The sequence below is a fragment of the Scyliorhinus canicula genome, chromosome 13 (assembly GCF_902713615.1).
Source record: "Scyliorhinus canicula chromosome 13, sScyCan1.1, whole genome shotgun sequence".
Taxonomy (NCBI): domain Eukaryota; kingdom Metazoa; phylum Chordata; class Chondrichthyes; order Carcharhiniformes; family Scyliorhinidae; genus Scyliorhinus; species Scyliorhinus canicula.
The window spans coordinates 38084798-38099093 of record NC_052158.1 but is presented as its reverse complement, the minus strand read 5'-3'; positions in this window follow the sequence as shown (position 1 = coordinate 38099093).

Sequence of the window (14296 nt, the reverse complement as noted above, 5' to 3'; positions counted from 1 at the left end):
GAGTTCGGTTGCAGGAGAGGAAGTAAGACACCGCTTAGTTGTGGTTTGCTGTAACACGTTTTCGAACACCATCCTACTGCTCCCACCATCCTCACCTCCATGCCTCCAACACCAGCCTCACCCCAACACCACAGTAAACCTCACACCAGCCCGACAGCACCCCCACGTTAGTTCCCCCATCCTCCACCCCCAGCCACACGTCCCCACTAGCACCCCCCCCCCCCCCACCGCGGTCTAATCATGCATCTTGCCTTCTTTTGCAGGAACTACCGGCGATAGGGCGGGTCCATCAGGCGTCCCCCTACTTTTGCCAGTGCCGCAGTCGGAGCACGCACTGAGCAGTGACGCTGAAAGCAACTCAGACACCAGCCCTCCGCCTGAGACTCAGGGGACCCAAAGCTCGGGTTGGAGGTTGACTGTGATTTTCTGTCTCAGGTATCTCTTCATTCCTGTGTGGCACAAAAGCAAAATGGATAAGAGGACAATCCATGCCTTAGAAGGGACATTATAAATAGTGGCCAATCCTAGGAAGCGTCATAAAGATTGACCAATGGAAATAATAGGTCTGAGGATTGGGATCAGTTTAGAATTCAGCAAAGAAGGACCAAGGGATTGATTAAGAATTGAATAGTACGAAAGTTAACTTGCAGGGAACATAAAGACCGACACTAAGAGTTTCTATAGCTATGTGCAGAGAAAGAGATTGGTAAAGGCAAATATATGCCCCTTACAGACAGAACCAGACGGATGCATAATAAGGGACAAAGAAATAGCGGGGCAGTTGAATTCATACTTTGGTTCTGTCTTCACAAAAGAGGACAGAAATCAGACACCAGAAATGTTGGAGAATGAAAGGTTTAGTGAGAGGGACGAACTGAGGGAGATCAATATTAGTAGAAAATAGTACTGAGAAAATTGATAGGATTGATGGCGGATAAATCCACAGTGCCTGAAAATCTGCATCCTCGATTGCTTAAGGATGTGACTCTGGAAATAGTGGATGCATTGGTCGTCATCTTCTGGGATTGTACAGACTCCGGAACAGTCCCTGTAGATTGGAGGATAGCTAATATCACTCTAATATTCACAAAGGAAGGTGGAGAGAAAACAGGGAATCATAGACCAGTAAACCAAACATCGGCAGTGGAGAAAATTCTTGAATCTATTGTCAAGGACTTTATAGCGGTATGGCTAGAAAGCAGTGGCAGGATCAGTCAGAATCAGCATGGATTTATGAAGGGGAAATCATGCTTAAAAATCTGTTGGAATTATTTGCAGATATAACTAGTACAGTTTTCAAGGGGCAGCCATTCGATGTGGTATAATTGGACTTTCAGAAGGCATTTGACAAAGTCCGACATGAGAGATTATTGTGCAAAATTAAAACGTATGGGATAGGGGGAAGTCTATTGTGGTGGATTGGAAACTGGTTTGCAGAGAGAAAACAAAGAGTATGAAATAATGGGTCCTTTTCAATTTGCCTGATAGTACTTAGTGGGGTGCCACAGGGATCGGTGCTATTCACAATATATATTAATGATTTGGATGAGGGAACAAATTGTAACATTTCAAAGTTTCAAGTTGGATGGAAGGGTGAACTGTGCCGACGATGCAGAGAACCTATAGCATTATGTGGACAGGTAGGGCGAGTAGGAGAATCAATGGCAGATGTAGTATAATTTGGATAACTGTAGGATTATTCACTTTGGAACCAAAGACATGAAAGCAGATTACCCATTGGCAGAGGGAGACGTCACAGTCACTGGCTGATGTTGCACATACTCAGAATGCGGTTGGACATTCCCAGCATTAAGAGGGGAGGATCGTTTAAGTGCGGCTGCAGCATATGAATCTCATATGTGGCAATCACAGACCCGGCGAACCTGGCGGTATTTCGCAGTTGTGTTCCGCATGTGCTAGCCCATTTAGAGTTGCTGAATTGGTGCACATGTTGCGCCGTTTTTGCTGTCGTAAAACACCACTGTTTTCACGCTGGTGTCAGCAGTTAGTCTCAAAATCGGAGAATCCAGACCCCTATTTTTTTAAACTCAGATGCCCCATTATCTACTGCATTGGGAACCCAGCTACTGATGGCGGGCGGCAGAGAATCCAAGCCATGGTCTGAAATCAGAGTGTTTTCTGCCGTGCGCTACACGCTGATGGCGGAATTATCTCCTTTACGCAGCTTGCCAATGAAATTTGAATGCACCCCACATGGCTGAGAACCACGTAGGCGCGGGGTTGTTGCCGGCGGAGAAAGATAATTCTTTGAACCCTTGTTTGCTGATTATGAGCATGAGTCTTTTCCATTTCCCACCTCCTATAACGGTGGCAATGATAGAAGCACTTAATGTTCTTTTTTTATTAATCATTTCCGGTGTGTTGGCGTTGGTGGCTCGGCCAGCATTCATTATTCACCCCTAGTAGCCATTCAGGAGTTCGTCGTCAGCTGCCCACTTGAAGCGTTGCAATAACTGAGCTGTAGTTACACCCAGAGTCCAATAGGGAGAGAATTCCAACAATTTAACACCGCTCCAGTGAACAACAGCGATATATAATTCCGACGCAGAATGCTGAGTGACTCGGTGGAGGACGTCCAGGTGCTGGTGATCCACGTCTGCTGGCCTTGTCATTCAAGCTGGTAGTGATCGTGGCTTTGAAGTATGCTGCCTCAGAAACATTTGGCGTCCCTTCAGTGACATATTGAAGATGGTTCACATGGCTAGCACCCTTCATCATTGATGGAGAGATTAAATGTTTGTGGAAACGGTAGCAATTAAGCGGCTGCTTTGTCCTGAATAGCATCGAGATTCTTGAGTGTTGTTGGTGCTGCAATCATGCAGGTAAGTATTCCATTGCACTCCTGACTTGTCTGCTGCAGATGTAGATAGACATCGAGGATTCAGAAGGTATGTTATTCACTGCGGAATTCCTAGCCTCCCACGTACTACGATAGTCACCATGCTCATACAGCTAACCAGTTCGGGTTCTGGTCAATAGTTCCCACAGAATGTTGAATCTGAAGAGTCGCCAATGGTGCTGAACATTGTGCAGTCGTCAGTGAACATCCCTATTTCTGGCATCATGATGAAGGAATGTCATTAATGTAGCAGCAAGCGCAGCATGGTGGCGCAGTGGGTTGACCCTGCTGCGTCAGGGCACTAAGGTGCCAGGTTCTATCCCGGCTCTGTCCTTGTGAAGGTTGTTCATTCTCCCGATGTTTGCATGGGTTTCGCCCCCATAACCCAAAATATGTGTAGGCTAGGTGGATTTGCCGAGCTGAATTTCCTCATAATTGGAAAAAATGAATTGGCTACTCTAAATTTAAAAAAATAAATAATGTAGCAGCTGAAGATGATTGAGCCAAGCAAAGTCTCTTGACAAATTTGCACAATGGTTTTCAGGAGCTGCAACGATTGACCGCCAGCCACCAAACCCGCCTCCCTTTGGTGTCAGATGTGACTCCCACCAGCCGAAGATGTTCCAGCTGATTTTTAGTGATTCTAGTCCGAGTGCTGCATGATACCGTACTCACTCAAAATCTGGCTTGATGTCAAGTGCCGTCACACTTCCCTTACGTCTGGTACCTGGTTCTTTTGTCCAATGTTGAATCGTGGCTGAACTGAGGTCGGGAGTTGAATCACCCTGGCATAACTCAAACTGTGAATCCATGAGCCGGTTACAACGGAGTAAGTGCTGCGTGATTGTGCCGTTTATTACCACTTTGATCACTTTCCTGATGATCAAACATAAACTAATGGAGCTATAAATAGCCACGTTAAATATGTCCCTTTTGTTGCGTGTAGGAAAGACCAGAGGAATTTATCACGTTGCTGGGTAAATACTAATGTTGTATCTGTAATCAAAGAACTTGGCTTGGAAGATGACACGTTCTGGCGCAGGTAGATTGGTGAAGTTTAGGACAAATATGTAGATTTATAGAACAGTACAGGACAGAACAGGCCCTTCGGCCCTCAATGTTGTGCCGAGCCATGATCACCCTACTCAAACCCACGTATCCACCCTATACCCGTAACCCAACAACCCCCCCCTTAACCTTACTTTTATTAGGACACTACGGGCAATTTATCATGGCCAATGCACCTAACCCGCACATCTTTGGACTGTGGGAGGAAACCGGAGCACCCGGAGAAAACCCACGCACACAGGGGGAGGACGTGCAGACTCCACACAGACAGTGACCTAGCCGGGAATCGAACCTGGGACCCTGGAGCTGTGAAGCATTTATGCTAACCACCATGCTACCCTGCTGCTGTTGTTTTCCACAGCACCTGCTGCAATCCCAGTCGAGCAGTATTGCCCTTTAGGACACGGAAAGCCCGGTCTGTGTCGATAATACCTTGCCACTCTTGGTGATGAGCATTGAATTCACCCACCCAGAGTACAATATATACGCATTCCACCATTAGTGTTTGATCCAAGCGCTGTTCAACAACAAAGGGGGGGGGGGCGTGGGGGCGGTGGGTTCATTGTACACAGCAGGAAGTTTCCTTCCTCATGTTTGACCTGATCGAATACGCTTTTTGGGTTCCTGAGGCGTTCTTGAGGACTGCCATGATAACTTCTAAACCACTGCGCTGCCAAGTCTGTTGGGTCTGTCATAGAATCAATAGAAGGAGGCCATTTGACTCTGCACCGACCCTCTGAAAAAGCGCCCTACCTTGGACCACGACGGCCCAACCTCAAAACCCCAGCGAACCCGCACATCTTGCCACGAAGGGACAATTTTACCGTGGTCAATCCACCTTACCTGCATATCTTTGGGCTGTGGGAGGAAACCTGAGTATGCAGAGCAAGCATGCGGAGGAATCGCACGCAGTTACGGGGAGAATGTACAAACTCCACACAATCACGGAAGGCCAGAATTGAACCCAGGTCTCTGGCACTGTTAGGCAGCAGTGCAAACCACTGTTCTGCCGTGTCCTGCTGGAGCGACAAGACATACCAATGAATAGTAATGGTGGTGTTTAGGGCATTACGATTATCTGCGTGGAGGCGAGCGGGGATGACATGGGTGGCACGGGGCACAGCTGCCTTACGGCGCCGATTACTCGGATTCCATCCCGGCCCCGGGTTACTCTTCGATTGCCTGCAGATTCTCCATGTGTCTGCGTGGGTGTTAGCCCCACACCTCAAAAATGTCAAGCATAGGTGGATGGACACGCTAAATTGTCCGTAAGTTAGAATTATTTTTAAAAAGGACATTATTTATGAAGTATGATTCCATAAGTATGCCTTCGTCAGACTATTTTTTGACTAACAAGTGGGTCAGTCCTCCCAATCTTCGCACAAGTCTCCAGATGTTGTCAGATAGATTCTGCAGCGACTTCAAAACCGGATTTGCCTTTGTGCTTTCCATTGCCTATGTCGATGTGGCTTTCATTCCTTTTGTTCTATTTTGTTGCGACTGAATGCAATTGAGTGGCTTATTAAACAGTTTCAGAGGGCCGTTAAGCGTCAACCACATTTCTGTGGAACTGAATTCACAAGCAGTGCAGGCTAAGTAATGATGAAACGTTTGCTTCCTTAAAGTGAATCAGAATGTTCTGTGTGTTCCCAACAATCGACAAGTGTTAAGCCGTCATCATTAGACATTTAATTGAAGGCGTTTTATTCGATTTTTAAATTCCTCGAACTCCGTGATAGGATTTAAGCCCAAGGTCTTTTGGTTACTAGTTGAACTACAACATCACTATGCCAAAGCCTATGTTAACACAAGATTTCAACAGGAAGACCTTCGTTAAAAGGCCAAAATGAGTTTCAACAAAAAATAACATAATCCTAACACCAATTTAGAAACCTAATTCCAGCTATGGAATGTACCTCCTTTGTCACACAACAAACTGTGTTTGTCGGATGTAAGTCAGGAGCACCCCCGCTGCACCCTGCTATGTTACACTGTCACATTGTCCGGTGGAACTAAATCTTACCAATTGACCTTCAGTGTTAACTGGAGCCAACAGCCTGTACTGTCAATGATGAAGCCGAAAGTAGCAAAAGTAACTTCGTCCCTCATTGGATTGCTAATTACTGGAACATGGCAACTCGCCCCTCCAAGACTAAGTAGTTCTCGGTGCATTCTCCCATCGCGCGAAAACCGGCTCTGGCCAACCTTCTCCTCAAAAGGAAATGGTCAGTTGACTTATGTTTCTGGCTCTAGACGCTGGTATCGTATTTCCCATTTTTAAATTGCGGTCGTAGACTGAAACCTTTCTATTTTTCCTCATTCACCATTGTGTAAAATGTGTGCGGCTGTCTGTGTTTTTGTGTATAAGTAAACCAACCTGTATGCCCGATTTTACCTTGAGTTTACTGTGCAAGTTAATAGGAGAGGATCGGGAAATATGCCACTAATTGTAAATGAGGAAACCAGGACGCCCTTCATATTTTTTCCTCCTGAACTCCAAAATCCGAGGCACATCAAATACTTCTGGAGCCGTTACATCTCGAATCATTGAATCGCTACAATTCAAATGAGACAATTCAGCCCATTGACTCTACATCAGCCCTCTGAAAGCGATCCACACCGTAGCCCACTTGCCTGCCTTATGCCAGTAACCAGACTCAGCATTTTCTGGACACTAAGTGACAATTTAGAACGGCCAATCAACTTAGTTTGTACATCTAATTAACTGTCAGAGGAAACCAGAGAAACTGCTGGAAACCTATGCAGAAACATGGAGAAAATAGAAACTCCACAGAAACAGTCACCGCAGATTGGAATTGAACCCGGGTCACTGACGCTGTGAGAAGGCAATGATAATCATTGTGCCATCATGCCGTCCCTCAATTTCTATCAGAACAGGCAGAAGAACAAGAAGTAAGAAGTATTGGAGACTTGTATCCAAGATAGCAACGGTGGACAGAATACGCTGGTACAGCTGGAAAGGAGGAGGCATCAGAATGAGGACACGAAAAGGGACGAGACCCATCAGCAAAACTGAAGGAGGTGAAACTGAAACCTCAATAAGCAGAGAGGGAATTCCAAAAGGAGATTATGGAAATGGTTAAATTGCAGGAAAGTCCCGCCTTGAGGACTCCAACAGTGTGTCCATCAGTGAAACCAGTGTCATAGACATCGGGCGAGAGCTGCTGGGAAGTAGAAACGGCAAAAAAATAAAAAAGAGTTAAACTGGCTAAATAATCAAATAATCTGCAGTGTAGATGGAGGCAATTCGGCCCATCGCGTCTGCACTGGCCCTTGGAGAGCAGCCCATCCAAGCCCACACCTCCACCCCATCTCCGTAATTCAGCAACCCCACCTAACCTTTTCTGACACTAAGGGCAACTTGGCATGGCCAATCCATCTAACGTGCACATCTTTGGACTGGGGGGATGAAACTGGAAAACCCGGAGGAAATCCACGCAGACACAGGGAGAATGTGCAGACTCTGCAAAGAAGATTGTGGCTGAAGGCGGAAATCGAACATGGGAACCTGAAGATGTGAAGCAACCGTACTCACAACTGTGTTACAGTTCCACCCCTAAGGGAAATCCCCGGGAGTCCAAAATAGTTTCTCCAAATATAGCGAAGCTGAATATGGACTAAAAAAGTTCCAAACGAAGGGAAGAAACATTGTGAGTGCTACCAAGTAGCCAATTCAAAAAACAAGAACAGTGGTTAGCACTTCTGCCTCACAGCTCCAGGGTCCGGTGTTCAATTCTGGTCTCGGTCACTGCCTGTGTGGAATTTGCACCGCTGCTGGAAACCCCATCGGCCTGCTGCCCAGAACCTTAGTTTCGCTATTAGAAAAGGGATATCCGTGAATTCCAAAAATAATCCTAACTTGGTTAAAAATTGACGTTGACCAGAGTTAACCCTTAAGGCACCTACACACGTGCTTCACGATGTCTGGCTTCCGAAGTCCAGTTTTTCCAATTTCGATGAAGACGCAGAACGTTCTCACATATCCCCAGAGAGGTTGCGGAAGCTGTTCCTCCAGCTCAACAGCTACCAGAGGGAATATCTGGAGATGCACCTCCGTTACAGAGCAGTGGTGCTCAAGGGGAACTGAAACCTATTTGTAGAGCACGCCCTTAGCAGACATGGGTCCCGTTCAGGAACTCACCAGCCGTTTTTGACAACCGTCTTTGGGCGAAAATAATCTTGGAGACGAATTGTCCCCAAATTCTCCCAAGAGTGAGGGTAATACCCACCCTAGTTGATAATTCACTTGGACAAACAGTACATTAGTGTCGAAAAGACAAAAAAAGCATCGCCCAACTCACCAACAGAAGGCCCACAACTAGTTTGGACCCCCCACGTATCCCACCAGGCAACTGCACTGCAGATTTGTAATTATGCATGCGGCATAGCCCCTGTCGGAAGGTCGATACCCACATTCAGGATGCAACGAGAACCGGAATCTGGATCTCTACCGTTGTATGAGCCCTGAACCATATCCCCCATTGTTGGAAAGGCTTTGTTGAAACAGTATTCGCCTGACACCTGGCCCAAGATCCGTCCCTGGGCCCGAGCAACTGAACTAATAGCTCGGCCAGGAAACCGGTGTTTTTCAGTGGAACAAGTGCACTCAATTGTATCATCACTGGGTCAGCATTACCTTGTGACTTGCCAAAAGCCCCTTAATCCACCTTTAACTTCCTCGGGCTCATCACAGTATAAAATCCCCAGGTCCAGACGAAAATAAGAAAGGATGACATGCTTGACCTCCCCCTTTCAACAGGCCGGTGTAATCCGAAATGCAAGCGCACAAGTGATTTGAAAGAAAGATTGAATTTAAATTTCTGTCGAATCATCTGCCTTTCTGGAAACGAAAGGAAGATGCAGGGAGGAAAGCTGTAATTTCACCTGTTGACTATGTTTTTGAGATGTCCTTGTGAATGGAGGAATTCCGATACACTTTTACGATTCCCGATACTTCCGTCCTAAGACTGCATTGGAAAATAACGGAACAAATGAAATTAAAGTGAATTGATTTAAATTTTGCAAGGTGGCGACGTCTCATGGTCGATACGGATATGGGCATTCATCAGGTGGACTGCTTGATAAAGCCGGTGTTGGTGTACGTTTCAAAATGGACAATTACTAAGCTGATCAGATGGCGTCAGTTAATCATTTCTGCCTTCCAGCGTTTCCAAAATAACAAATTGACACTTGGCACTTCTGGAATGCAACAATTCTGGCCTAGCATAAGCACTCAAATCCAGCCAACAGCATAGCTCTGCCAATGGGTCCGCTCTGGTAACTTGGAACATTGACAAGCATTCACAAACCCTCATCTGCCATAATGCTGCTGGCCTAACCATTGATTGTTCTAACAGAAAGTTTACAAGAATGTTGCCGGGGCGGGAAAAGTATAGCCCCTACGAGAGATTGGATAGGTTTGGGTTATATTCCTTGGAAGAAAGCAGGTTGAGGGCGGCTTAATTGAGGTGTGCAGCATAGTGAGGGGAAGATATAGAGTGGACAATATAAATTTGTTTTCCTTGGTGGAGAATCTTAGAACCAGGAGACATAGACTCAAGGTCAGAGGCAGAAGTTGTCGAGGGTGCACAAGGAATAACTTTCTTAAGCAGAGGGTAGTGGATGTATAAAATTCGCTGCCGAAGTTGGTGGTGGAGGCAGAGGCCCTAAACTCTGCTAAAAAGTACCTTACGTGTCTACGTTGCAGCGCTATGCACCGGGTGCACGAAGGTGGGGTTAGAAAGGCAACCAGGGTGTCCTCGGGATCGCTTGGACAAGATGGGTCGAACGGCCTCCTTCTAAATAACTTTCTATGATTCGAAGAATCTATGATTTTATGAAAGGAGTCTCGTGCTTTCAAGAGACAAATTAATCCCAACTGAAATTTAAAAAAACAAATTCCAGATTCCAGCAATCGCAATATGCCTGCTTTGTCTGACAGGGGTGGAAGTCGAACGTTAGCCACATGAGCCCCCCCCCCCCCGCCCCCCACACACACACACACCCACACACACAGCTGAACTGGGTTATTGCCTGTTGGGACTCAACTACGGCAATTACTGTTTGACCTCCAGTGTGTACAATACTGCTTTTCAAAATGGACAATTATTAAGCTGAACAGATGGCGTCAGTCAATCATTAACACGTGAAAAGTATGGAATGCAATAACCCTGACCTAGCATAAGCACTCTAATCCAGCCCACAAAATAGCTCTGCCAATGCGTCCGCTCAGGTAACTTCGAACATTGACAAGCCTTCACAAATCCTCATCTGCCATAATGCTGCTGGCCTAACCATCGATTGTTCTAACATAAATGAACAGTGTATACAAAACCCTGTTCTCACGACCAAAAAGCCAGTTGCAGCATTAATAACTCACTTTACCTTCCTTCTCTCTTCCTGGTATTTCCACTCGCCAACACAGATCACCTTACAATCAGGAAACATACTGCATGGATTCGCATTCCAGTTCCTTTCTGATTCTCTGCGTAAAATCCGAATTCGTGCCTAATATGATGCGAGTAATTAACTTAAAAGTTGCTGCTTGGTTCAGAAGGTGACTTTTGAATCAGCTTTAAACAAAGTTTCTACTTATAGGCAATTACAGCTGGAGCTTGTTAATTAGTTAATTGGATTAGGCCAGTTTCCAGAGGCTAGATTCACAGTATAAAAATGATCCAGCTACAGTGCAGACTTTGTTTGCACTGGAGTGCTGAACTTGTTGCATTTGAGTGCTATAATGAGAGTTTGGTGACTGAGAGAGTTAGGTGAGGAGGGAGCAAGGTGCTCCTTTCATTTCATTTCAGCAAAGAGCAAGAATGGAGCCTGGAGTTTACAGAGTGCAGCTGACTGGGAGCAGAGTCGGAGGGCGGAGGTCCAGTTGGTCCACAGGGCATCTATATTCTGTAAAGTAAGAGGGGATGGAGGTTAAGGCAGTTGCATGCTCCTCCTGTAGGATGTGGGTGGTGAGGGATACCACCGGTGTCCCCGCTGGCTATACCTGCGGGAAGTGCACCGAACTCCATCTCCTCAGAGACCATGTTAGAGAACTGGAGCTGGATGAACTTAGGATAATCCAGGAGGCAGAAGGGGTTATCGAGAAGAGTTACAGGGAGGTAGCCACACCCAAGGTACTGAACAAGAGTAGCTGCGTTACAATCGGGTGAAAGAAAACGAACAGGCAGATAGTGCGGGGATCGCTTGTGGCCGTTCCCCTTCAAAACAAGTATACCGTTTTGGATGCTGTTGGTGGGGGGAGGGGGGGATGTAACCTACCGGGTGAAGGCCCTAGCGGCCAGGTCTATGGCTCTGAGTGTTGCTCTGGGGCTCAGAAGGGAAGGGGGAAAGAATAGAAAAGCAATAGTAATAGGAGATTCAATGATTAGGGGAATAGATAGGAGATTCTGTGGTCGCGAGCGAGACTCCCGCAAGGTATGTTGCTTCCCGGTTGCCAGGGCTACGGATGTCTCGGATCGTGTCTTCAGGATCCTGAAGGGGTAGGGTGAGCTTCCAGAAGTCGTGGTGCACACTGGTACCATCGACATAGGCAGGAAAAGGGGTGTGGAGGTAATAAACACGTTTAGAGAGTTAGGCTGGAAGTTAAAGGACAGGACAGACAGAGTTGTCATCTCTGGTTTGTTGCCGGTGCCACATGATAGCGAGGCTAAGAATAGGGAGAGCGTGCAGTTGAACACGTGGCTGTAGGAATGGTGTAGGAGGGAGGACTTCAGGTATTTGGATAATTGGAGCGCATTCTGGGGAAGGTGGGACCTGTAGAAGCAGGACGGGTTGCATCTGAACCAGAGGGGCACTAGTATCCTGGGAGGAAGGTTTTCTAGTCGTCTTCGGGAGGATTTAAACTAATTTGGCAGGGGAATGGGAACCGGATTGCTAGTCCAGCAACTAAGGAAGCCGATATTCAGGACGCCAAAGCTTGTAGCGATGCAGTGGGGAAGGTAACACTGACAAAAGTGAGTACCTGCAGGCAAGGAGATGGGTTGAAGTGTGTATACTTCAACGCAAGAAGTATCAGGAATAAGATGGGTGAAGTTAAGGCATGGATCGGTACTTGGGACTGCGATGTGGTGGCCATCACGGAAACTTGGATAGAAGAGGAGCAGAAATGGTTGTTGGAGGTCCCTGGTTATAGCTGTTTCATCAGGATTAGGGAGTATCGTAAAAGAGATGGGGGTGGCATTGTTAATTAGAGATAGTATAACAGCTCCAGAAAGGCAGTTTGAGGAGTATCTGCCTACTGAGGTAGTATGGGTTGAAGTCAAAAAAAGGAAAGGGGCAGTCACCCCGTTGGGAGTTTTCTATAGGCCCCCCAATAGCAGCAGAGATGTGAAGGAACAGATTGGGAAACAGATTTTGGAAAGGTGCAGAAGTCACAGGGTAGTAGTCATGGGTGACTTCAACTTCCCAAACATTGAGTGGAAACTCTTTCGATCAAATAGTTTGGATGGGATGGTGTTTGTGAAGTGTGTCCAGGAAGCTTTTCTAACACAGTATGTCGATTGTCCGACCAGAGGGGAGGCCATATTGGATTTGGTACTTGGTAATGAACCAGGGCAGGTGATAGATTTGTTAGTGGGGGAGCATTTTGGAGGTAGTGACCACAATTCTGTGACTTTCACTTTGATAATGGAGATGGATAGGTGCGTGCAACAGGGCAAGGTTTCCAATTGAGGGGAGGGTAAACACAATGCTGCCAGACAGGAATTGAAGTGCATAAGTTGGGAACATAGGTTGTCAGGGAAGGACACAAGTGAAATGTGCAACATGTTCAAGGAACAGGTACTGCGTGTCTTTGGTATGTATGTCCCGGTCAGGAGGGAAGAGATAGTTGAGTGAGGGAACCATGATTGACAAGAGAGGTTCAATGTCTTGTTAAGAGGAAGAAGGAGACTTATGTATGGCTGAGGAAACAAGGTTCAGACAGGGCGCTGGAGTGATACAAGATAGCAAAGAGGGAACTGAAGAAAGGGATTAGGAGAGCTAAGAGTAGGCATGAAAAATCTTTGGCGGATAGGATCAAAGAAAACCCCAAGGCCTTTTACACATATGTGGTAAATATGAGAATTACTGGAGTGAGGGTAGGTCTGATCAAGGACAGTAGCGGGAGATTGTGAATTGAGTCTGAAGAGATAGGAGAGGTCTTGAACGAGTATTTTTCTTCAGTACTTACAAACCAGAGGGGCCATAGTGTTAGAAAGGACAGTGTGAAATAGAGTGGTAAGCTCTAGGAGGTACTTGTTAGGATGGAAGATGTGTTGGGCGTTTTGAAAAACTTGAGGATAGACAAGTCCCCCGGGTCTGATGGGATATATCCAAGGATTCTACGGGAAGCAAGAAATGAAATTGCAGAGCCGTTGGCAATGATATTTTAATCCTCACTGTCAACAGGGTTGGTACCAGGGGATTGGAGAGTGGCGAATGTCGAGCCCCTGTTCAAAAAAGGGAATAGGGATAACCCTGGGAATTACAGACCCGTTAGTCTTACTTCGGTGGTAGGCAAAGTAATGGAAAGGGCACTGTGATAGGATTTCTGAGCACCTGGAAAGTCATTGTTTGATTAGGCATTTTATAAGGTTCCCCATGGTAGGCTTATGCAGAAAGTAAGGAGGCATAGAATAGTGGGAAATTTGGCCTGTTGGATAACGAACTGGCTAACCGATAGAAGTCAGAGAGTGGTGTTGGATGGCAAATATTCTGCCTGGAGCACAGTTACCAGTGGCGTACCGCAGGGATCAGTTCTGGGACCTCTGCTGTTTGTGATTTTCATTAATGTCTTGGATGAGGGAGTTGAAGGGTGGGTCAGTAAATTTGCAGGTGACACGCAGATTGGTGGAGTTGTGGATAGTGAGGAGTGCTGTTGTCGGCTGCAAAGAGACATGCATAGGATGCAGAGCTGGGCTGAGAAGTTCAGATGGAGTTTAACCCTGACAAGTGTGAGGTTGTCCATTTTGGAAGGACAAATATGAATGCAGTATATAGGGTTAACGGTAGGGTTCTTGGCAATGTGGAGGAGCAGAGAGATCTTGGGGTCTATGTTCATAGGTCTTTGAAAGTTGCGACTCAAGTTGATAGAGCTGTGAAGAAGGCCTATGGTGTGCTAGCGTTCATTAGCAGAGGGATTGAAGTTAAGAGCTGTGAGGTGATGATGCAGCTATACAAAACCTTGGGAAGTCCACATTTGGAGTACTGTGTGCAGTTCTGGTCACCTCATTTTAGGAAGGACGTGGAAGCTTTCGAAAAGGTGCAACGGACATTTACCAGGATGTTGCCTGGAATGGAGAGTAGGTGTTAAGAGGAAAGGTTGAGGGTGCTAGAACTTTTCTAATTAGA